Below are 24,227 nucleotides of genomic sequence, written 5' to 3' on the forward strand. Positions count from 1 at the left end.
GGTTAGACCTTTTCGCTTTAAACAAAACTAGTGGGGTGTTACGTTGCTACATATTACGATCATATAGTAGTAATAACAGTAGTATGGTTATCATATCATGAGGAAAAACAAGTGAACAAGACATTATGCTAGCAGAGCTGTACTGTATATAAAGAGTAAACTTGGGAGCAAATCGAGCATACACAAAATAGTGATACTGTATAAAACTGGCATTATAATTATGGGTATTGGAGTCACTAGCTCAGTAGGGACTTTACTGATCAATGATCTGCGTCCAGTCAGCCAATACCTAAGTCTGGGAAACAGAGACCTGGAACATGGGGGTTCAGTAAGGCGATCTTGACTGCACTGGGTGTGAGTCCCTCTCCGGTTTGTTTTCTCCCCATGTTCTTTGGTGCTGTGGCGTGGTGTGCCGATGGGGTCTGTTTCCAGGCGTACCAGGGGTGCAGCCCGCGGGAGAGTCGTGCGGGTGAGTGCCCTTTAGTGGAGAGCGCTTGTGTGACTGTCCCTGTAGTGGATACTTGGTTTAGGTTAGGTCGAGGTTGGTGCATTTTGCCTTTTGGGTGCTTTTTTCTTCCCCCTCCCTGGGCATATTTGTGCTGCTTATACAGGGTTTTTCCATGGTGTGCTTTGTACGCCCTGAGGGAGTATGGCGGTTTCTGCAGCTTGCCAGGTTTGGCCGCTCTCGTGGGACCTAGTGGTCTTTTCGGCAGGGCGCACATGGTAGCGCTGCTGTGCCCAGCCTCGTGTTCAGTGCTTGCTGCTTGCTGCAACCTGTGGGGTTCCCCCTGTTGTTGTCTGCCCCCGGGAGGTGAGTATCCCTGCTGTACCTGCTTCATTTGTTGTGCTTTGTGTCGGAGCTTTCGCCAGAATCTTTTGAACAGGTCGTCCAGACGCTGTTCCAGCGTTGTGTGCTGCTCGTCTGCCTCCGCCTCATGGTCAGCTGCCGCCATCTTGGTCTCTGTGGCTCGACCGAGTGTGCAGCGCTGGCCGACCAGTAGCGAGGTGTGGATGCGTGCGGTTGCTGTTCGGTGACCGGGATAACCCCCACCGGTCGGGGGGGGGGGGGGAAAGTACTTCGCTGTGGTCCCTGTTACTGTTGATATGCCCGGAGAGCGGCCGTCTCTCCGTGGCTCAGTCCCATGAAGGCCGCAAGCCTCGTCGTGTCAGGTCGGCTGTGCAGGGAATTACAAGAGGTACCATACGATTCGGTAGCCTACCCTGATTACGGGTACCGAGGTCTGCAGTCTGTGGGAGTCAGTGTGCAGGCGCTGTGCCCCGTTTTTTGTCCCCAGACGTGGGAGCTCTTGCTGGGCACGTCTGGGCTGCTTGCCTGCTTGGCTCCGCCCCCCGATATTTATGTTTTTTTTTTATAAATTCTTTATTTTCGATTGACAGAAGTGACAGGTACACATATGTTGCACAAAGGGTATTGTGTGGGCTTATGCAAAAGCCAAAGTGCGAACAGATCATATAAAAAAGGCATTTTGGTACAGAGAGGTTAATGCAGGTCTAGTAGTTATCTGGTAGTGCAACGTTATGTTTTCTTAAGCAATTAGTGTTCTGACAAGTTTTCAAACATTTTAAACGAACCAAAACAAATACAAATACAAATACAAACAGGTTTGAACGTATGGTCATGTATCCTCTTTGTGGTACGAGGAGCAGTAGCTAATATGTAGGAGGTGAGGGGGGTGAAACATAGTTCCAGAATAGAGTGTGTTTTGGGGGTTCCCTATTTTGGAGTTTCCGGTGGGGTTAAGGGGGGGTGGGAAGGCGTCCCTGACCTGTGGGTTGTGCGATTTCTCTATGTTGACTCAGATTGCGTTTTTACTTTTGAGATTAGCCGTGTCGTGTAATTTTACTACGATAGGGAATAGAGTATAGGTTGAGTAAACTGACTGCCTGATAATTTTCTCGGGTCCGGATTGGCTTTAGCCTGAGATGAGGATATCACTTTGCGTATCTCTAATTTAATCCACAGAAGTCGACTATGCATTATTTCTTGTGCATGCCACTCACTAGTTCCTTGATTCCCTTTGCGCCCATGGGGTGTATGAGTTGAGCATGTACTTATGATCCCTCTTGTATACATATAGTGAATGTTTATCTTTTGTTACGTTGACCTTCCCTTTCCCTGTTGTTTTTGTTTTTCTTCTTTTCCTCACACTTCTTTAAGTGGCAGTGGAGGGTTCCATGAGCCATAGGTCCCAAATGTTATTGCAATGTGTTGTGGTGTCATGTATAAGTGCTGATAAGCTGTCCATTGACCTGGCTTCATTCATTTTCTTTTTTATGTCCGTGAGTGACGGGATTGTAGGTGCGCCCCAATGGGAGGCTATAGCTCTCCTAGTGGCCAAGGCTAGTTTGGCCAGTAGTTTGTTATGGGCTCGTGGTGTATCCTCTAGCGGTTTGGATAGCAGCCACAGCCATGGGTCCCTTGGGATAGTGTCGTGTAGGACTTTTGAGGCCAAGGATGCTATTCGATATTTATGTTTTTAATGCTTAATATATTTGAAATGGTGTCAAAAATATTACCTGAACTCTCTCCTTAATCCCTATGTATATTTAGACAAATAGAGGTCATTTAGTTACTCCAATGGCCATTGGAGGGAATGCCCGAATACCACTTCTCAGTTCCTATGCTTTCTGGCTGATGTATTGGTCACTTTTGAATGCTGGCAGTGCTTTCACTCTAGTGGTAGCATGAGACTGAGTCTACAACCTACACAAGTGGCACAGGTAGTGCCGCTCATCCAGGATGGCACATCAATGCAAGCTGTGGCAAGAAGGTTTGCTGTGTCTGTCAGCGCAGTGTCCAGAGCATGGAGGTACTACCAGGAGACAGGCCAGTACATCAGGAGACTTGGAGGAGGCCGTAGGAGGGCAACAACCTAGCAGCGGAACCACTACCTCTGCCTTTGTGCAAGGAGGAATAGGAGGAGCACTGCCAGAGCCCTGCAAAATAACCTCCAGCAGGCCACAAATGTGCATGTATCTGCTCAAACGGTCAGAAACAGACTCCATGAGGGTGGCATGAGGGCCCGACATCCACAGGTGGGGGTTGTGCTTACAGCTCAACACAGGTGCAGGATGTTTAGCATTTGCCAGAGAACACCAGATTGGCAAATTCGCCACTGGCGCCCTGTGCTCTTCACAGATGAAAGCAGGTTCACACTGAGCACATGTGACAGACGTGACAGAGTCTGGAGAGTGGAGACGCCGTGGAGAACGTTCTGCTGCCTGCAACATCCTCCAGCATGACCGGTTTGGCAGTGGGTCAGTAATGGTGTGGGGTGGCATTTCTTTTGGGGGCAGCACAGCCCTCCATGTGCTCGCCAGAGGTAGCCTGACTGCGATTAGGTACGGAGATGAGATCCTTAGACCCCTTGTGAGACCATATGCTGGTGCAGTTGGCCCTGGGCTCCTTCTAATGCAAGACAATGCTAGACCTCATGTGGCTGGAGTGTGTCAGCAGTTCCTGCAAGACGAAGGCATTGATGCTATGTACTGGCCCGCCCGTTCCCCAGACCTGAATACAATTGAGCACATCTGGGACATCATGTCTCGCTCCATCCACCAACGTCACGTTGCACCACAGACTGTCCAGGAGTTGGCAGATGCTTTAGTCCAGGTCTGGGAGGAGATCCCTCAGGAGACCATCCGCCACCTCATCAGGAGCATGCACAGGCATTGTAGGGAGGTCATACAGGCACGTGGAGGCCACACACACTACTGAGCCTCATTTTGACTTGTTTTAAGAAGATTACATCAAAGTTGGATCAGCCTGTAATGTGTTTTTCCACTTTAATTTTGAGTGTGACTCCAAATCCAGGCCTCCATTTTTTAATTTTTGTGTGATTTTGTTGTCAGCACACTCAACTATTTTTGAGTTCCCTTTATTTTTTGAGCAGTGTGTGTGTGAATGTATATATATATATAAGCCATAGGTAATTGTATCCTGTAACTTTTTGTAGAGTTCCACAATATCTTTACATATGTTCTAGATTGATACAATGTTGTATGGATAGATACAATGTGCTATCAATAGAAGCCATTGAGTTATTAATTAACTGCTGCTTCTCTAGGAGGTAACAATGTTACAAGTCAGGTAAGAAATGTTGCTGATTATGCTTTTGCAGTTTTTGCTAAAACTTCACTGATAGTATTAGGCAGCACTGCAAGCAATTGGAAATAAGTCCAGTGAGTGCACTTTTATATTTTGGTATTATGTAAATGACAGACGTAGCACCGTGGCCATAAACATATTGAGATGATGAGTGCAGAACCTGTCTCAATTTATGTATTACTGGATCTTCTGGTCAAAACGGATCCAGTGCACTGTTACACCAAGGAACAGAGATCTGTTAACTGGGACTGCTACCGCTGTCTGGGCTGTGTCACCTGTAGTCACATGTCACCAGGTAAATACTTCACTCAGGGAAGAGATACCCTATCAAACATAGACTCACTTGCACTACAGATTTTGTAATCTACAAGCTGCTGTGTCCCGTGGGCTGTCCTATATAGGAAATACAGATCTCCCCTTAAGAGAAGGCATAAGGAACCATCTTTCTAATATCCGCATAGCCTATAGGGACAATAAGGCTGACCTCCCTGTGGCCAAACACTTTTTGGCATTTGGACACCCCCTTCCAACGTTGAAGTTTATGGCTATAGACCACTATACTATTACTATTTTCAAATAGTTACTTCATTGCACTGTCACTGTGTGTCAAGTCTTGCACCAACTCATTCCTATTGCTATTACCCTGTGATAGCTATTCTGTTGAGGGTATGTTGTCTTAGCACTAAAACCTTATTGCCACTTAAAAACAGTGCCAGTACAAGCTATTACTATAAGGTTTACAGTACTCTGTCGCTACTCCCACCAAGCCCTTCCCTTAAACTTGTAGATAAGATGCATTCTAACTATCAGCCTATTATACTAATAATTTGTTAGCTTTGTGACTCACCATCTTGTCCTGCAAGTATTTGTTTTTAGTAATTCACTGCTTAGTAACTTTCTTTTTATACAAGCTTTTTTACACTACTGAATCAAGTACCCGGGCAACACTGCTGGCTAAGGATGATGAGAGTTAAAGTTCTGTTTGTAATCATGGTAACCTCAAACCATGCATACTGGATATTGCCAGGCAATTGGTTGGAACACAAACACTCCCCCCCCCCCTTCCCTCTGAGCCCCAATTATGCAGATACAAGAGCAGAGTGGGAGACAGCCATAGTGAACAGAAAAAAAGGTGCAAGCGCACAAACAGTGGAATATTTTACCTTTAAAATCTTGTATAGGTCCTATTTTCAGCAACAGACAGTAACTGTGGACCCCTATATATTATATAAAAGAAAACAACATGTGTATACTGTTGAAACCTATTTACAATATGTGGAAAATAAAAAAGGTTCACTCACACTTTCCAGAGCCACATAAGTTAGGCTCTGGACTGTAAAGGTATTTCATCCACCAAGGGATACACTGGATCTGATCCTCCTCTTAGATGTTTGCAATAAGTTTTTCTTAGCAGGAACTCAGGAACCAGGTAAGGTGAAGTGTTAAAATAAACATTTATTGGGGGGCGTAGTCTACAGTCGAACTGACTGGTCGCATCTCATGAGAGCTCTGAGATTTATAGGCACAAATCAAGCAAAATTCGACTATTTCACCCCCAAAAGGCTACCAAAGTTAACCTGCTGCTGCAGATGAGGCACCAATGGGCAGGAAAAACAAAAAGCCAAAACCTGACCCGCCCCGGCCGGGCACCAGCATAGGGGATCTATGGCGGCGAGCACGTAGCGCTCCGGACCCCCACGTAGACGCCTACATGGACGACTTCAACGACTCCAACGAAAGACTCTCAGAGCCTGAAGAGGCATGCCCACCCGCAATGCATATCCCGGTACAGCCTCAATCAAAGCCGGACACTGCCCCTGTTCCTAAGGCTGAAATGAGGGAGCTGTTGGCGGAGCTCCGCAGGAACATTCAGGCGGATGTGGGTGAAATGAAAAAAGATATTCAGGGCCTAACACACCGCATGAGCACCGTGGAGCAAGACTACCGCAACCACTCGAGGCAAGTGACCACGCTGAAACAGGAGGTGAAAACGCTACAACAACAGCACCTGAGGGTGGAACAGAAAATGGCGGCCCTGGAAGACTCACGCCGCGCCCAAAACATAAAGATTAGAGGTATTACGGAGACAGTCCCAGAGTCCGAACTTCCTCACCTCATACGGCGTCTAATAAGCAAACTACTCCCGCCGAAGCAGGCCAAAGGGGTAGTTATAAGTTTTGTTGCTATGGTTTAAATTCATGTTTTATTAACACAAATGGTCTGCTCCCTAGATGCGGAGACACTCGCACTCATAAGTCCTGGGTCACACCGTGGCAGTTAGCTAACGTCTAACCTCACATAATCCCCCCCCCCCCCCGATACCGGGACCACCCAGACCACCTAAGAGGAGCCACATCTACACCCCCTGCACATAGCGACACTGGCACCAGCCACAGATGTTTCACCCAACATCGGATACAGGGCCATTCCCGACCAGCACCTAGGCTGCAAGCACAAGGGGCCTCCTTACTCCCACTCTGTAAATACACACCCAGGGACGAGCATCCCCCTCTACTGCAATCCCTCCGAGTACCTCACCACACCTGTTTGACACCCCCCCGCACATATCTCACGGGACATCTGCCAGACGCCCGTACAAACTCACCACCCCGACTTATAATACCATAACGGGCACCAATACACCGCCATACTTGGTCTTTAATAACCCTGCACAGGTGTATACCTTAACCAAGCTCCTGCTCAGGTGGGTCTTCTCTGCCCAACACCGGAATTTACCTTAGATGACCCAGCGACTGCACAGTTCCGTGGACTAAGCTGAATTTCTTTTTAACTGTTAGTCTGCACACCACACATACTGAAATACCCACTGTTAGCCCTCAATTTTATCTTATAAGTTTAAAACTTTACTTTAAGAAAATGTGCAACATTATTACATGCCCTGCTACTGACTTGATGTGTCATTGAAATGTTTGCAAATGCTGTTGGGGCATTGCATGCTTGATTGTATCTTTAAGCACGCTAAAAATAAAAAATTAAAAAACAAAACAAAAAAAAACATTTATTTGGTATAAAATAATAAAAGCAGAAATTGCTAACACAGCAGCTAGCACTTGTGTGCATTTGACCAATCACCAACCTTGTGTGCGACCAAATCATAGCTAGCCACCTTGCTCGCTCTTCTTTAGGGCTACAGTCAGGGCTTCCCATGTCACAGCCACACGTTTTGAATCTTTTACAGTCACCGAGAGGCAGACATCCTGCCACCTCCTTCTGGTGGCCACAAAATCCCCTCAGCCCAAATCATAGGTAGAGCCTCTCACTGCCGCTTGGCAATAGCAGGGCCTCATCTGTCACTTGGTTCTAAATTTTAATTCTTCGCTTCGGCATTAGCTAGCAGGCCAGTTCTCCGGAGGTTTCATCCCACCTCCACTATACTCTACTTATCCATATCATTATTCCTTTCAGGATGTCACAAGAACCAATCATCGATCCCCCATCAGACGATATACCAAGCACGCCAGCCAGGCCTGGGTCTCCGGTGGAATCCCTCACTCCTTCTACTCCCAGATCCCTAAGATATTGGACCATTCCAAAAATATCGGCTGAACTTAAGCTCAGGGGAATTCCCTTTCCAGCCACCGCCAGGAAAGCAGAACTTTATAAACTGCTGATGACTCAGGCCAACAAACCAAGGCCCGGTACCAGTTCACAAGGGCCTTCAGTTGGCTTTTCTTATTCCACCCAGGAAACTCTGGCCTATCTGAAATCCATTAACAGCAGGTTGCTGAAGGTGGAATCAGCCATAGCCACTCCAGGTGACTTAACAGCCCCAGCAGTCCCTACACCGGTAACCTTGACCGCTCTGACTGCCATACCCCTCATTTCCCCTCCCCCACCAGCCACTACCACTCCCACTACCTCCACCTCACCAGCCCACTCTGTTCCGGCGTCCATCAAGAAAGATATTCTTGATGGAAAATACATCAATTTAATGTCCCTCCTCATAGCCTCTCAAGATGTCTTAGAGAATAGAGCTTACAACTACGGGGACATTTCCGTAGTCTTAAGAGCCAGAGACCCACGTTTGAATAAAAAACTCACCATCCTACAGTGTGTTATCTACCTACAGTTCGGCACTTATCGCGCTGTTATCTGTACGGTGTACCCACATAAGAGAGAAGAGCTTGATTTATATATGCACAAGGTGGTTGATTTAGGAATCAAGTATGGAGGGTCCTCATTTTACGATTACCACAAATCCGTTTCGGCCAAGGCAGCTACTCATCTGACACAATTCAATATTAGAATCGATTGCTGTCAGATATAAACTGAGTTATTCTGCCGTAATTTTGCTGGTCTGAGGCCCCCATCTTGTGCCTCTTGTGGTTCAACTTCACACTCCACCGATCTATGCCCTGGGGATGCAGACCCTTCCACGTCCACCACTCCCTGACCCCACTCCCTAGACAGGAAGGTGTCCAGAGAGACAAGCTGGGCAGACCCATCACCTTTTCGGGCAAGGCACAGGTGTGCAATAACTTTAACACTGGCATATGTAGCTACAGCGCATGAAGGTTGTTGCACATCTGCTGCATATGCTTCAGAGCCCACACCAAGTCCATGTGCCCAACCCGTCTGACACCGAACAAATAAGCTGGTTCAGCACACATTTAATTATACGACGACACCACGTCCAGTTAATGGCACTTTCTCTTCGCAACCTTACACATCACGGGGGGCTGCTTACTTGCACTCCAAGTAATAAAGGGTGATTTGACATTTGTGTATCCTTCTTCTTTTCCTCCAGTTCATGGAATAGTTTCAGTCATACCAATGTATAATTTTGATGTAATTTTCCTACATTCTACTATTCCAGCATGTGGGGATACATGCTTAAGCAATATAGATATATCTTAGACCTCATTCTCTACACCTCCTCTACTCAGCTGCTAACACTCTTTTATGCTCTTAAATTATAGGTCTCCGGACGGGCTCCCCTTTGGGCACACCATCAATCAGCCAGGACGCCATCGTTCCTACGGCTAACCCTGGTTTAAACATCTATTACTCCACGCACAAACAATCACGCACCAAGCACTGTCTCCCAACACCACTATCTCTTACGCTAGGGCACTGACTATCTTTAACAAATTCACAGCCGAGTTTTGCTTACAAGGTGACCTATCCATCAAAACCATGGTGGCTTTTGCCTCCTTTTGCCATTTACACCTTAAACATTCTTATAATACCATCAAACTCTACCTCACCGGAATACAACACCACATCCTCACTAACGTCCCTAACCACGCTCCTTTTCTTTCATCCTACCCCATTAAGAAAATCCTCAAAGGTATTTTCAAGGTCTCAGTCTCTCCTAGTATGACTAGGCTACCAATAGACGGTCCAATATTCCAGCTCCTAAACGACTTATTGGACAAATCCCCGTTTGACCACAATACCAATTTAATCATGAAATCTGCCATTTTTTTGGCCTTTTATGGGTTCCTCCAACCTAGAGAGTTCACCGTGGTACGTCAAGGAGACACAGTACGATGCCTCAAACTTGCTTACTTAAAGAGAGTAGACGACCATTTTGTACTCTCTTTGCCTTCTACCAAGACTAATCACTCTGCCTATCAGACTATCATTCCCCTCTTCCCTACCGAGAATTTGTGGTGCCCTGTACATGTTCTGGATATGTTCCTGGTTTCTCACCTCACGCACTCACCAGATACTCCACTTCTTCTACTCCAAGGACACCCACTCACCACAGCTAAATTTATGTCACACATCAGAATTCTATTGTCTAGGTTAGGCTACAACCCAGCCTCCTTCTCTGGTAACTCATTTTGCATCGGCTCAGCATCATCAGCCTCTAGCACTAACACCCCGGTACACATCATTAAGAAATCCTCAATATACAACTCCTACATCCCTCGACCAGAAAGGGAGCTCAGGCAGGCTTTAAGAAATCTCGCAATTTAAACTTGCAATAAAGTGTGTTTACTTTGAATTCCTTTTTGCCCTCTTTTTTACAGGCCTACTCGTACGTTGGTTTCGGCACATCCCAACCAACTTTGCTCCTTCTCTACATTCCATTAACATAATAGATTCCAAGGACAAATATATATATATATATACACACACACACACAATTCCAAGTGATGGTCCGCACTCTCAGTCTCCATTTAAAATATAACTTTTAGGGGGGGCGTGGCCTGGCAGCGCGAGAGGATGGACGCGTGAACTGTCGGCTCCTGTGAGGGTGATCGCTTTACCGCAAGTAGAAGAGCGAAATCTGCCATAATACACACTGAAACTCAAGCACCGGCGACTCTACACCAGTATGTCACATAGGGCCCCCCAAAAAACAAAAAAGGCCAGCACAAACCCACATTTTCCCGCTCACTCCGCCGCGCAATAGCTTGCAAGATGGCACCGGCGGCCCAGCCTCGCCAACAACATGCTCCGACAAGAGCGACTGCACCTCCATATCGATGAGGACCACCGCACCGGCATCAGAACATGTCTTGCAGTGCATGCTCCAGAATCTCCAACAATCACTACAAGCGGAATTTGCCAAACTGGCACATGATGTCTGCTCTGACATCAGAGAAATTAATGAACGCGCAACTCTGCTGGAAGAAAAAACGGAGGAGCTTATAGGCGCACACAACAATCTGGCTGCGGCCTGTGATAATGTGGAAGCCCGTATATCGTACTTAGAGACCAAGCTTGCCGACCAAGAAGATCGTGACAGGCGAAATAATATCCGCCTCAGAGCGATATCTGAAGAGATTAAACCATCGGAACTGCAAGATTATGTAGTAGGTCTTTTTAAGGCCCTATGCCCGACTCTCACAATGGAAGAACTCCGGCTGGACCGCAGGGCCGGATTAACATAGGGGCTGATGGAGCTGCAGCTCCAGGCCCAGGCCCATGGAATAGGCCCATTGATTAAAAAAAAAAAAAAAATATTATTTTTTTTTTTTTACATTTTTTTTTCACACACTACTCTTAGGGATTCCATCTGGCTTTTATTTTATTGGCACAGCCAGTATTTGAGGCTGTCTGGCTGGTGCCAATATTGCAGTGATACTGGCAATACAAATGCTGGTATTTTTCTCAGTAACAAGAGTGATACTGGCAATACCAGCACTGGCCAGAAGGGGTCGATGTGTGTGTAGACAGGCAGGAAGTTCCAGCATATCCATCCCTGCCTATCTATACTCACTGATCTGCAGCTACAGAGAGTCCAGACAGCAACTTCCACCCTGCAGAGACAGCCTACTGCTCAGGGAAGTAAGGGATGGGGGGAAAGGCTGCAAGGAGACATAAACTGAGACACTAAGGGACATTGGGAGACATTATGACACAGACACATGGGGACACAGTGTCCCCATGTCTCCCAGGCAGTGTCCCTGGTGTCTCAGTGCCCCCTAGTCTCCCAGTGCCCCCAGTCTGCCAGTGTCTCACTGTCCCCATGTCCCCCAGTGCCTCATGTGTCTCAGTGTCCCCATGTCTCCAAGCTAGTGTACCTAGTGTCTGTGGCCCTGGTGTCTGTGTCCCCATGTCTCCCAGTGCCCCCATGTCTCAATGTCCCCATGTCCTCCAGCCAGTGTCTCTAGTGTATGTGTCCCTGGTGTCTATGTCCCCTATTTTCCCAGTGTCCCCATGTGTCCCAGCCAGAGTCCCCTAGTCTCCCAGTTTCACTGGTGTCTCTGTGTCCCTAGGTCTCCCCGTGTCCCCAGGTCTCCCTGTCTTTCTAGTGTCCTAGTGAAATGGGGACCCTGGGATACATGGGGACACAGGGAGACATGGGGCATTGAGACACTGTGATACATAAGATCACTGGGAGACCCCAGGACACAACACTAGGGGTTACTGGGAGACATGGGGCACTGAGACACTGATGCATAGGAACACTGAGACCTGGAGTAATCGACACATGGGGGCACTGGGAGCACTGGGAGGAATCCATCTATACAGCAGAATCAAACTAAGTAGTTTTTTGGTGATTTTACAGCATTTTCTCTTATGTCACTCCTTGTGATTTACATCATGTGATGTGACCCATACATATTTAATTATGCAAATTAGCAAGGCTGGTATGTTTTTCCAAGAAAGGTGGCAACCCTAACTACTTTTCACATACTCTTACTTAAGTATGGAAACTTAAGATGGATGTATGGGAACAAAACTTGTGTGGACTAGCTGACAATGAATAAACTGTGGCATGTTCCCTTTCTTCTACACTCACTACATACAGTTTTTCTCTGTCCCAGACTATATACCAGGAGCTTCTGCCTGCTAGTAAGAAGGTAAGGAGACAAGTGAACCAGCGAGTGCTAGGCAGGGCCGGTGCAAGGATTTTTGCCGCCCTAGGCAAAAGAAAGGGATGCATTGTGTGTTTCTGTGTATATGTGCAAAGGATGCATTGTCTTTATGTGTAAGGGTTGCATTGTGTGTGTGTGTAATGGATGCATTGTGTGTTTCTCTGTGTGTAAGGGAAGCATGTTGTGTTGCTGTGTGTATAGGGATGCATTGTGTGTGTGTGTGTGTGCGTAGTGTGAAAGAGTTCCCTGTCCTGCCCCCTGTCCTATAGAGCTCTCCCTTCCATCCCTTAGAGATCTCCCCTGCCCCTTAGTGGTCTCTCCTCTTCCCCCCACCTCCCTTAGTGGTCTCCTTTTCTCCCCGACTTTCCATTAGTGGTCTCTCGTCTCCCGCTTAGTGGTCTCTGCTCTCCTCTGCCCCCCCCTTTCCATTAGTGGTCTCTCCTCTCCCCCCACCCTCCCCTAGTGGTCTATCCTCCACCCCCCCCTCCCTTAGCGGTCTCTCCTCACCCCCCTCCCCTAGTGGTCTCTCCACCACCCCCTCCCTCCTTTAGTGGTCTCTCCCTCCCCACGTTCTCCTCAACCCCCCCTCTCTGTGTGCTCATCTCCCCCTCATGTTCTCCTCTTCTTCTCCCCTGTGTTCTCCTCTTCTCCCCCCTCCCTGTGTTCTCCACTTCTTCCCCCCCTCCCTGTGTTCTCCTCTTCTTCTCCCGTCCCTGTAATCTCTTCTTCTCTCCCCCCCTCCCTGTAATCTTCTCTTCTTCTCCCTCCTCCCTGTAATCTTCTCTCCCCCCTCCCAGTAATCTTCTCTTCTTCTCCCCCCTTCCTCCCTGTAATATTCTCTTCTTCTCCCCCCTCCCTCCAATCTTCTCCAATCCCCCTCCCTCCCTGTAATCTTCTCCCCCCCTCCCTTCCTGTAATCTTCTCCACTCCCCCTTGTAATCTTCTCCACTCCCCCCTGTAATCTTCTCCCCCTCCCTTCCTGTAATCTTCTCCACTCCCCCCTGTAATCTTCTCCATATATAGAGCGCTCAGGCGGCTGCAGCATTTAAAGGGCCACGCCCCATCCTATATGCCACCCTAGGCGGCTGCCTAGTTCGCCTTATAGGAAGCACCGGCCCTGCATTTATGCCAAACTCAGGGTGTTGTCTGCATAGTATGCCCTTAGTTGGCCAGCTGCATGATTGGCAGGCAGCCTGACATGCATTCAAGCCAGGCTTGCCTTCTAATTCTTTTGGGCAGACATGTCCTCTTTTTGGGCACTTTTGCCCCTTTTGGCAGGTTACGTGATTTGTGTCAGTGGCACACCCTTTTACCGAGCCCATTGACTTCCTGCTTGACTGGACACTGCTGTTAGGGATGATGGATTTACTTGAAAGATTAAAACATAAATTAGTGAGAGATTAGCCTAGGGTATGTGTTTTATTATAGCTAGTGTTTTCTTTCTCTCCAGCACCATCTCCATCAGATACATGACGCTTGGGAGTGTTTTACTGTTTTTGGTCGATATGATTCTGTAATTAGGCCAGTCATAAATGTCAGCACCAGGCCCACTGGGCTCTTAATCTGGCCCTGCTGGACCGCATACATCGCCTCCCGAGGCCTACAATTCCTGACAAATACGGTAGCCAGGGATGTGATCACGCGCATGCACTACTACACTTCAAAAGAAATGGTAATGAGAACAGCGAGAAACCCTGACAGCATTCCTCCAGAATTTCAACGAGTCAAACTATTTGTCGATCTATCTGCAGTGACTCTCGCCAAACGCAAAAATGTATCACCGATAACGAGGGCACTCCGAGATGCCGACATCCCTTATAAATGGGGTTACCCTACACGCCTCATACTGAGAAGAAACGGAACAGAACACCAGATTCATACGTTCGCAGACGGACCAGAATGCTCAAAGACTGGGACGTTCCGGTCACCTTCCAAGAAGCAATAACATCGTCCCGAAGTCCAGATAAAACGCCTACGAAAGTCGTCAAAGACTGGTCCACAGGACTTAAACATAAATAATTAAGATCTGACATCCCTTTCGCCGTACCATATGGATACATGAGCATGACATCCCTACCTATTGTGATACCTTGTATGCTATGTTATTTGTTGTTTTTTGCATTGCCACTCACTATGAGTACTTGTGCTACATGGTTGTTAGGATACCTAGCGAAACAGGAAGGCGTTCAATGTACATAGTTAGACCGCTAGCTTAGACAAATATGTTTATATGTGGGACGTGATATATGATATAGATTTTCCTGACTGACCCAACATATTCACACTAACTCTATGGTCAGTTGCAACATACGCAGGTTTCACCCTCCCCCCATCTCGCTCCATGGGGCCCATTAAAAGGAATTCTCCACTCAGGTTGGACGACATCTGTCTGACCCTCTCACTGTATATAGTTCTCCTCTCCTTTTTCTTCCCTACTCCCATCCCACCCCCCTTCCCACCCCCCACCCCCCTACATACACATTCTGTGGTACACGAACATGCAAGGTTCGAATCACCAGCAGTATAGACCCGAAACTCAAACTACTCATCACCGAGACGCCGCGAAAGCGACACCACAGATATGTCCGACATAGTTGGCAGACACTAATATGCCTATTCGGAACAAAAACATATTATGATTTGCGGATTGACCCACAAATAACACAAAATAACTTGAGTACAATGCACAGCGATAAGACATACATCTATACTACATTTTTATGGCACAAATTGTTCTGTCACTCAATGTCAAGGGTTTGAATTCTCCACATAAAAGAAGAATGGCCCTTGAGGAGACTCGTAAGTCGAAAGCCTCCATAGCTTTTTTCAAGAAACTCACCTTTTACGCACCAAAATGCCCAAATTCTCTTCAAAACAACACCCCATAGGCTTCCATTCAGGATACCTGAAAAAGAAGAGAGGGGTCTCAATCCTAGTCAGCAAAGAGATCACTTTTTCACTACACAAAAAGAGGGCAGGTTTGGGAGACAAAGAGGGCAGGTTTCTCCTTGTCCAATGCCACATTGATAATGAACCCTAAACTCTCCTTAATTTCTATGGCCCACATGATAACCAAACATCATACCTCAACAAAATCTTAATGATGGCAGACGCTCACAAATTTGGAACACTAATAATAGGGGGAGATACAAACTTAATTTTAGACAGCACCTTAGACTCCTCCTCCAACCTCCGTGTGTCCCGCAAGACTCTTGCTCAGCGCACCACTTCTACCGGTGCCATCAAGCAACAAATTCACGAATCAGGATATGTAGATATCTGGAGGATACTCCATCCCTCAGAAAAAGATTTCTCATTCCACTCGCAGGCCCATAACTCTTATTCGAGAATAGACAGGTTCCTCGTACACTCATCACTAATACCTCGCATCCAAGACACAAAAATCGGTCTTATAACATGGTCCGATCATGCCCCAATCACACTCACCATATCAACTCAATATCCCAACAGGGGTGGGGGGGGGGGGGGCTCTTGGAGACTAAATGACTCCTTACTGAGGGACCCTGAAATTATCGCACAAATGAAAACAGAAATGGAAATATATTTCCAGACTAATTCCACGGAAGACACCTCCATCCCAATAACTTGGCAAGCACACAAAGCGGTGCTCAGAGGCCTGTTTATAAAACTGGCTAGCTACGCTAATAAAAAAAGAAAAAAACGAATACAAACCTATTCCAACAGATAAAATACCTAACACACACCAACAAGGTGAACCCATCCCCGGACATCTATGTGAAACTAAGGCACTTACAAACCCAACTTCAGGAACTAGAATTGGATAAAACCAATTATATACTACAGAAGTATAAACACAAATTCTTCGCACAAGGGAATAAAGCAGGAGCAATTCTAGCATCTAAATTACGAATGGCCAACTCTAGAGTAGCATACTTATTACGACCGGACAAAAACAAAATCATGAACCCACAAGACATCGTTGAAACATTTGCACAATACTACAGCTCCCTTTACAACCTCACAACCGACAATAGCACACATTCACCTTCGGAAGCACAAATACAAGACTTCCTCAACACAGTACACCTTCCAACATTAACTCCAGCAGAAATAGAAACACTTACTAAACCGTTCTCGGTAGAAGAACTGAAAAACGCAATTAAGAACCTACCCTCCCATAAGTCGCCAGGACCGGACGGTTTTACCAATCTATACTACCAGACTTTCTCTGACACCTTAGCCCCACATTTCACCAAACGTCTTAACCATTGCTTCTCCACTGGAGTGATGTCGTCAGAAATGCTCCAAGCGGACATTTCGACGCTCCCCAAACCGGGCAAACCAGCAACACTTTGCCAGAATTTCAGACCCATCTCGCTACTTAACTGTGACACAAAAATATATGCCAAGATAATTGCGGACCGTCTCACACACATTCTTACACGAATAATACACAATGACCAATCAGGATTTATCAAAAATAGACAGGGCTCCGATAACACGAGAAAAATACTGAATATTCTCGCTCATATGGACACACACAATATGGAAGGCCTTCTCCTGGCGCTGGACGCAGAGAAGGCCTTCGATAGACTTAACTGGGAATACATGACTCAAGTGCTGCTCAAATTCGGATTCCCTAAGGAATATATCAAGGGCATTATGGCACTATACTCTACACCATCTGCTCGGGTCTCCAACGCAGGATTCATTTCAAATCCCTTCTTCATCACTAATGGCACTCGCCAAGGATGCCCATTATCTCCCCTGTTATTTGTATTATCCCTAGAACCATTGGCGTACAAAATCCGAACGCACACAAATATAAAGGGCATAAACATTAATAACACAGAATACAAATTGTCGATGTTTGCGGATGACATACTTATCTCCATGACACAACCTGACCTATCATTACCACATCTTCTACACACTCTGGAGGAATACAGCCACATTTTCTATTACAAGCTTAACCAAACAAAAACCCAGGCTTTATCCATATGTCTCCCCTATACGGAAGTCGCAGAGCTAAAGCACAAATACATGTTCGACTGGAGACAAACATATCTCACATATCTAGGGGTAAAGGTTACGGGCACATTTAGAGGCATCAGCACATGCAATTTCTCAACTTTACCACAAACTTGTAAACAGACACTGCATAAATGGAAAGATATTATGATATTCTGGTTAGGCCGGATAAATGCCATCAAAATGATGGTATTACCGAAATTACTATACATATTCCGAATGCTACCAATACCCCTTTCACCTACATTACACAAACAAATACAATCTATATTGACAGCTTACATATGGGAAAACAAAAAACCCAGGTTACCCCTGACCCTTCTGCAATCCCCCAGTAAAGAGGGAGGAATGGGATTCCCCAATGTAGCAACATATCACAGAGCAGCTCTACTAGAGCACGCTGTGAAACTTCATGCCCCGAAACACACACTACAATGGGTCGACATTGAAAATGGGTATGACCCCAAAGGCTCAGCGATCGATCACATGTGGACTCCCAAACACCTTAGGAACAAGCACAAACCAATGCTACCACTTACCAAATACACCATCCAAGCCTGGGACTACCTCCATCGCTCAGGCGGGGACAACACTCCCTCTGGGCGCCTATCACGTCTCTGAATTCGGTGTCTCCGTGGCTATCCCTAGGTAAATGGGGGGAACTGGGGATCTCCCGAGTTGCAGATCTATGCAGACAGGGATCTATGCTACCATTCCCGGAGCTACGAACACAATACCATCTACCCCCATCATTTATTTTCCCCTATATCCAGCTGAATAGTTTAATTTCCGACAGGGTAGCACTCACTCAATCCGAACACAACACATCAGATACCCAACGCACACTCCTATACAACCACTGTCATTATACACCGGTCAGGAACAAAACCCTCACGATCTGCTATTCCATACTACTGAACCAGGTTTCTCACCCAGAATACAAATACCGAACACGATGGAAGGAAGAGTGCACCCAATGTCCCACAGACAAACAATGGTTAACCTCACTCCAGGCCCTAAAAGGCCTCACAACCTGCTATTCCCACGTTGAAGCCCATAGAAAGCTCATCTACAGGTGGAACTATACTCCTGACAAAATTCACAATATGTTCCCCCAATCCTAACCTACCTGTTGGAGATGTGACAGGGATAGGGGAACAATGACCCATATCTGGTGGGATTGTCCAGATGTAAAACCACTGTGGGTAGAAACGCAACACATATGGGAACAATTGGGAATTAAACTCCCTCCGATTACACCTACACTGGCTCTTTTCCTATTACTCCCGGACGCTCAGGGCCGGTGCGTCCATAAGGCGGCACAGCCGGCCGCCTTAGGGCGCACCGGCTCTGGGTGCGCAAGATTCCAGTGACCGGCAGGAGGGAAGCTCTCCCTCCTGCCAGGTTACCTCCTGGACCCCCGGCGTGCGGCAGTGTTCTAATGAGAGGCGGCGAGGGAGCTCTAACCTGTCTGCTCTGCTCCCTCGCGCGCCGTTTGCTGATTCTGCGGGAGCCGGAATATGACGTCATATTCCTGCTCCCGCGGCATCAGCAGACAGCCCGCGAGGGAGCAGATCAGACAGGTTAGAGCTCCCTCGCCGCCTCTCATTAGAACACTGCCGCACGCCGGCCAGCAGCCCCACTGGACCCCAGGGACGGATCCACGCCAGCTCTCCAGGTAGGGAGGCTGGGTGGATATTAATAATAATTTGTGTGTGTCTGAAAGTGTATGTGTGAGTGTGTGTCTGTGTATGTGTTTGTCTGTGAGTGTGTGTGTCTGTATTTGTCTGTGAGTGTGTGTGTATGTGTTTGTCTGTGAGTGTGTGTCTGTGTAGGTTTTTGTCTGTGAGTGTGTGTGAGTGTGTGTGTCTGTGTTTGTCTGTGAGTGTGTGTGTCTGTGTTTGTCTGTGAGTGTGTCTGTGAGTGTGTCTGTGTATGTGTGTGTATGTGTTTGTCTGTGAGTGTCTGTGTTTGTCTGTGAGTGTGTATGTCTGTGTATGTGTTTGTCTGTGAGTGTGTGTGTCTGTGTATGTGTGTGTCTGTGTATGTGTTTGTCTGTGAGTGTCTGTCTGTGAGTGTGTGTGTCTGTGTATGTGTTTGTCTGTGAGTGTGTGTCTGTAAGTGTGTGTGTGTTTATGCATTTGTGAGTGTGTGTGTCTGTGAATGATTGTATGAATGTGTGTGTCTCAGTGTATGAGTGTGTTTTGTCAGTGTGAGTGTGTTTGTGAGTGTCTGTCAAATCAGTGAGAGTATGTTTGTGATTGAGTGTGTGTCTGTCAATGAATGAGTGTGTCAGATCAGTGAATCTGTGTCTGTCAGTGACGTCTGTGTGTTTGTCATTGAGTGTGTGTGGCTGTTAGTGTGTATACACCACTGAGTGTAGCGTGGCGGAGCGGAACGCAGTACAGGAGCTTATGTTTCCTGTACCCAGCCAGACTGACAGGAAGTGCTCACTGAGAGAGCACTTCCTGTCAGTCCAGCCAGGTACAGAAAACTGAAGCTCCTGTAGAGGATCTGCTCCACAATGCTACAAGACAGGTAGGAGGTACACCAGGAAGGGGAGAAACACCAATGGACAGGGAAAAGAGGGGGAGGGGAGAGGAACACTTAGGGACAGGGAAGAGAGAGGGGCTGGTTAGGAGGCACATAGGTGAAGATGTTAATTTTAGAGGGGGTGGGGCGGAAAAATGCATCTTCGCCTATGTACCCAAAAATCCTTGCACCGGCCCTACGGACGCTATGTCCCGTGCTGACAATCACATACTGCTGATGACAATATTAGCCACAAGGAATGTAATTGCAGGCCATTGGAAAAAACCTGGATGCCCGCTTCCCGTTTTACTATGGCACAATACCAGGCAATTTCTCAGATATGATATATTATCTGCCACCACACCCAAACAGTCCTATATAGCACAGTCAAACTGGCAGAGATGGAAAGAACTAGAACTAAAAAAGGGATTACATGGTATGCTACCTTCTCACTAAATTACGAGGAAATCATGTACCCACTCTTCTTTATACGACATGGGATGATTAATCACAATGCATGACCACGAGCTATATTCCTGTATATACTTGTACCTAGGGAATTGATCCATTGATAGTGATTAATAATACCAAAAGACTAGGATATCGTATAACATACCTGTACACCCCTACAGTTGACACATAGACACAGTGCACGCTATTTACACTCCCTATAACACGTATTGTCAACACGTATTACTAATAAGGGTTATTAATACACACTTACAGCACTTAATGAGGGAATACAATATCATCAGTGACGCAGCATCAACAGGGATTAGATCAGCAACCTGGCGTGCTGCCGACTGCAAGATCAGGATGACAACCACTACCGATAATGTTCTGTGTTCCCTGAACACATCACACTTCCAAATCCACTGCTAGTCTACATCTATTTGTCAATGTAAACAATCAGGGTAGGCCGATAACCTACAATCACCACGCTCAGACGACGGAGAGGGCTCTTATGATTCTTGTGATTCTTGTGATTCTTGTGAACCTAAAGCCGCAATTTTATATGCTTGTACAACTGCACAACCACACTTGATGTATATGATGTACTGAATTATATATATTGGATGTATGTCCCCCCCCCCTACCTCCCCCTTCTTCCCTGCTGTACCGCCCCCCCCCCTACTTGAAAACTCAATAAAATACAAGTTGTAAAAAAAAAATATAACTTTTATTATTTACATCAAAAATAAAATATAGATGCCATATATGGTCTCATGGTTTCAGTCCCGGATCGGAACTTTTCTCAGGACAGCATGCATGTTATATTTTAAACGTACAAATCAATATACAAATATAAAGTTACAGGAAAAGCTCTTCTGAAAAATGGGCAATAAGTGTGTGGTTTTATAAGGTACAGGGTGCTCTTAAAGGAAGAGAATCTGTTCCCATACCAGATATATACATGTAATAAAAAATTAAGAAATGATCCAAAGGCACACCACAGTTTTGCACATAAAAAGAGTATATATTCATGCATAGAAAATACACCAAAATCACAAAGTGTTAAATGCAAAAACCCATTAAAAATGGTATACATTATGTGTGTGTATATATATATATATATATATATATATATATATACACACACACACACACACAATTCCAAAAACTTTGCACTCCATCATAAACACTGTCTTTGACATCTATTTCCTGGTGCTCAACAACATTGCATATATAGAACAAATATCATACAAGAAATCTGGGATTCCAAGAAAACAAATCCTCTTTATTGTATCAAAAATCCATACGTCGACATTTCAGTTACTACATAGAACATTCTTCAGGAAAAACATGCACAAAAACTGCAAACAAATATCCACACAGGCACAGAAATACATGTAAAAAGATACATTTAAGGCACCCTTAAAATCATAAGCAGCAGGCTACAGTTATTTGGGCTTAAGATTTGTAATTTCGTTTACACAAATGTAGACGTCTTCAATGTGTTTAATATTTCTTTTGCAACAACATACACAAATTTTTATATATATGACAGAAATATACATATATAGTAAAACAAACATACTACATGCATCATACTAGCATATTGGAAAATCTATAGGATTAATCTTTCCTTATGCCCCCTCAGCCTCCACGTACCTCAGTAAATTGTGTGCTCAGTTTCAGTACTGTTCTCCCAGCTTCAGCTCTAAGCAGACTGATGCTCTATTGCTCCACCCATGTCTTTATAATGCACATCTAGTTTCATTTCTCCTTCTGATCAGAGGTTTCCTCCTTCAGTTTAGTTTCTTTTTTCCACACAGCGATGTGTGTTTACTCTCACTTTGCATGGATAGTTATCATTGTCAAGGTTAGAAAGCAAATAATCCAAAGTACAATTCAGTATAACAGGCAGCATGCAGTTACTTTAATGCTGTCATACCGCCCTCTGCTCAGTTTTATTAAACACTGATGGGCTTTTTGCATTTGTGATTTTGCAGGTTTGTTACATATTGCAGTAGCTAACTCCAAGTTAGCTGGATTGTGTTATAATGAATAATTGTATTATTTTTAAAAATATATTATTTAAAGTGCATACCAGGCTTTCTTCCAAGTGATGTATTTTTTTGTGATTTATAAGGAGATAATGGCGTCCTATTTTTAGAAGCTAACAATTTTGTTTTCCTAGAATTTTGTTTTGCTCCAAACTGATAATTTCAGAGTTTTTAACGACACGGAAATTAACAAATCGAAACAAAACATAATTGTACTTATTTCTTTACATGGCTTTTTAAATGGGTTCCTTTAAGAGAAGCCATTGAGATAACTATTCAGCACCTGGAGATATTTATTCTTCATTTTACATTCACCAGAGGTCTCTGTTATTTATGTTTTATGTAATCATACTTCCGGGCCATATCTATTAAAGGGACACTATAGTCACCTGAACAACTTTAGTAGTTTAATGAAGCAGTTTTGGTGTATAGAACATGCCCCTGCAACCTCACTGCTCAATCCTCTGCCATTTAGGAGTTAAATCCCTTTGTTTGTGAACCCTAGTCACACCTCCCTGCATGTGACTTGCACAGCCTTCCATAAACACTTCCTGTAAAGAGAGCCCTATTTAGGCTTTCTTTATTGCAAGTTCTGTTTAATTAAGATTTTCTTATCCCCTGCTATGTTAATAGCTTGCCAGGCCCTGCAAGAGCCTCCTGTATGTGATTAAAGTTCAATTTAGAGATTGAGATACAATTATTTAAGGTAAATTACATCTGTTTGAAAGTGAAACCAGTTTTTTTTTTCATCCAGGCTCTGTCAATCATAGCCAGGGGAGGTGTGGCTAGGGCTGCAAAAACAGAAACAAAGTGATTTAACTCATAAATGACAGTGAATTGAGCAGTGAAATTGCAGGGGGATGATCTATACACGAAAACTGCTTTATTTAGCTAAAGTGATTTAGGTGACTATAGTGTTCCTTTAATTAAAGGCCAGAATCAGCCACCACAGGGATTGCCCTAACACAATGTCAACTGCACTCAAGTGGGAGACACTCACACATATATACTAAAATGCTAAAGTAATCAATGTGGACACGTTTTTTTCTTTTTTAGCAAGTGGACACTTAAACATGGACTGCAATTACTCCTTAAGGATAAGCAGGTGTTAGGGACCTCCTAGTACCATAACAATTTAATATCAGTGAAGTTGTTATGGTACACAGGGATTCCCCTTAAGAGACTGCCACACCTAAGTCACAAAGCATGAGATGACCTTTATATAGCTCAGGGTTTTCTTTTAGTACAACTGATCGTTTCAGGTGAGCATGCAGGAAATAAAAGCTGAAAGTTCTATTTTCCATGATGGCTCTTGTTTCCATATAAATCCTCTAGAGACTGTGACATGCCTCCTTAATAGTAATAAGACACAGAGAGAGGGATTGTCTGTGTGTAGATGAAGCCTGTTGTGGCTGGCTTAAGCAATGTATGATCATATACTGTAACTAAAACCCCATTGTTTTGCCTATGTGAGGTGTTTTTAAATAAAACTATTACATTCTGTAAATCTTCAAATTGCTGTTTAGTGAATAAGCTTGTGCACTGGATCGTGTATGTTGTATAAATCGGCCCCAGCAGCACCCTATAATGTGTGCATCTTCAGGTGAGTGCAGCTTCTTGGTTTCAGGGAGCAGGGGTGAAAGGCAGCCATATGAGTGGTTTGAAGGCGGAAGCGAGTGGGCTAACCCGCTAAGCCACATCTACCAACCACAAATAACTCGACATGCACTTCCGCATTACATAATTGTA

The 24,227-nt window shown here is 45.3% G+C and overlaps 1 protein-coding gene across 1 annotated transcript in view; it reads right to left on the reverse strand.

The window, feature by feature from the left end:
* Positions 1–22,132, reverse strand: part of LOC134608791 (NFX1-type zinc finger-containing protein 1-like) — a 161,503-nt gene extending 139,371 nt beyond the window's left edge. The window contains exon 1 of the mRNA XM_063451893.1: positions 22,084–22,132. The gene's annotated coding sequence lies outside the window, so the exon portion shown is untranslated. The remainder of the gene's footprint in view (positions 1–22,083) is intronic.
* Between the last annotated feature and the right edge of the window lie 2,095 nt (positions 22,133–24,227).

The sequence above is a fragment of the Pelobates fuscus genome, chromosome 4, assembly GCF_036172605.1.
Source record: "Pelobates fuscus isolate aPelFus1 chromosome 4, aPelFus1.pri, whole genome shotgun sequence".
NCBI lineage: Eukaryota > Metazoa > Chordata > Amphibia > Anura > Pelobatidae > Pelobates > Pelobates fuscus.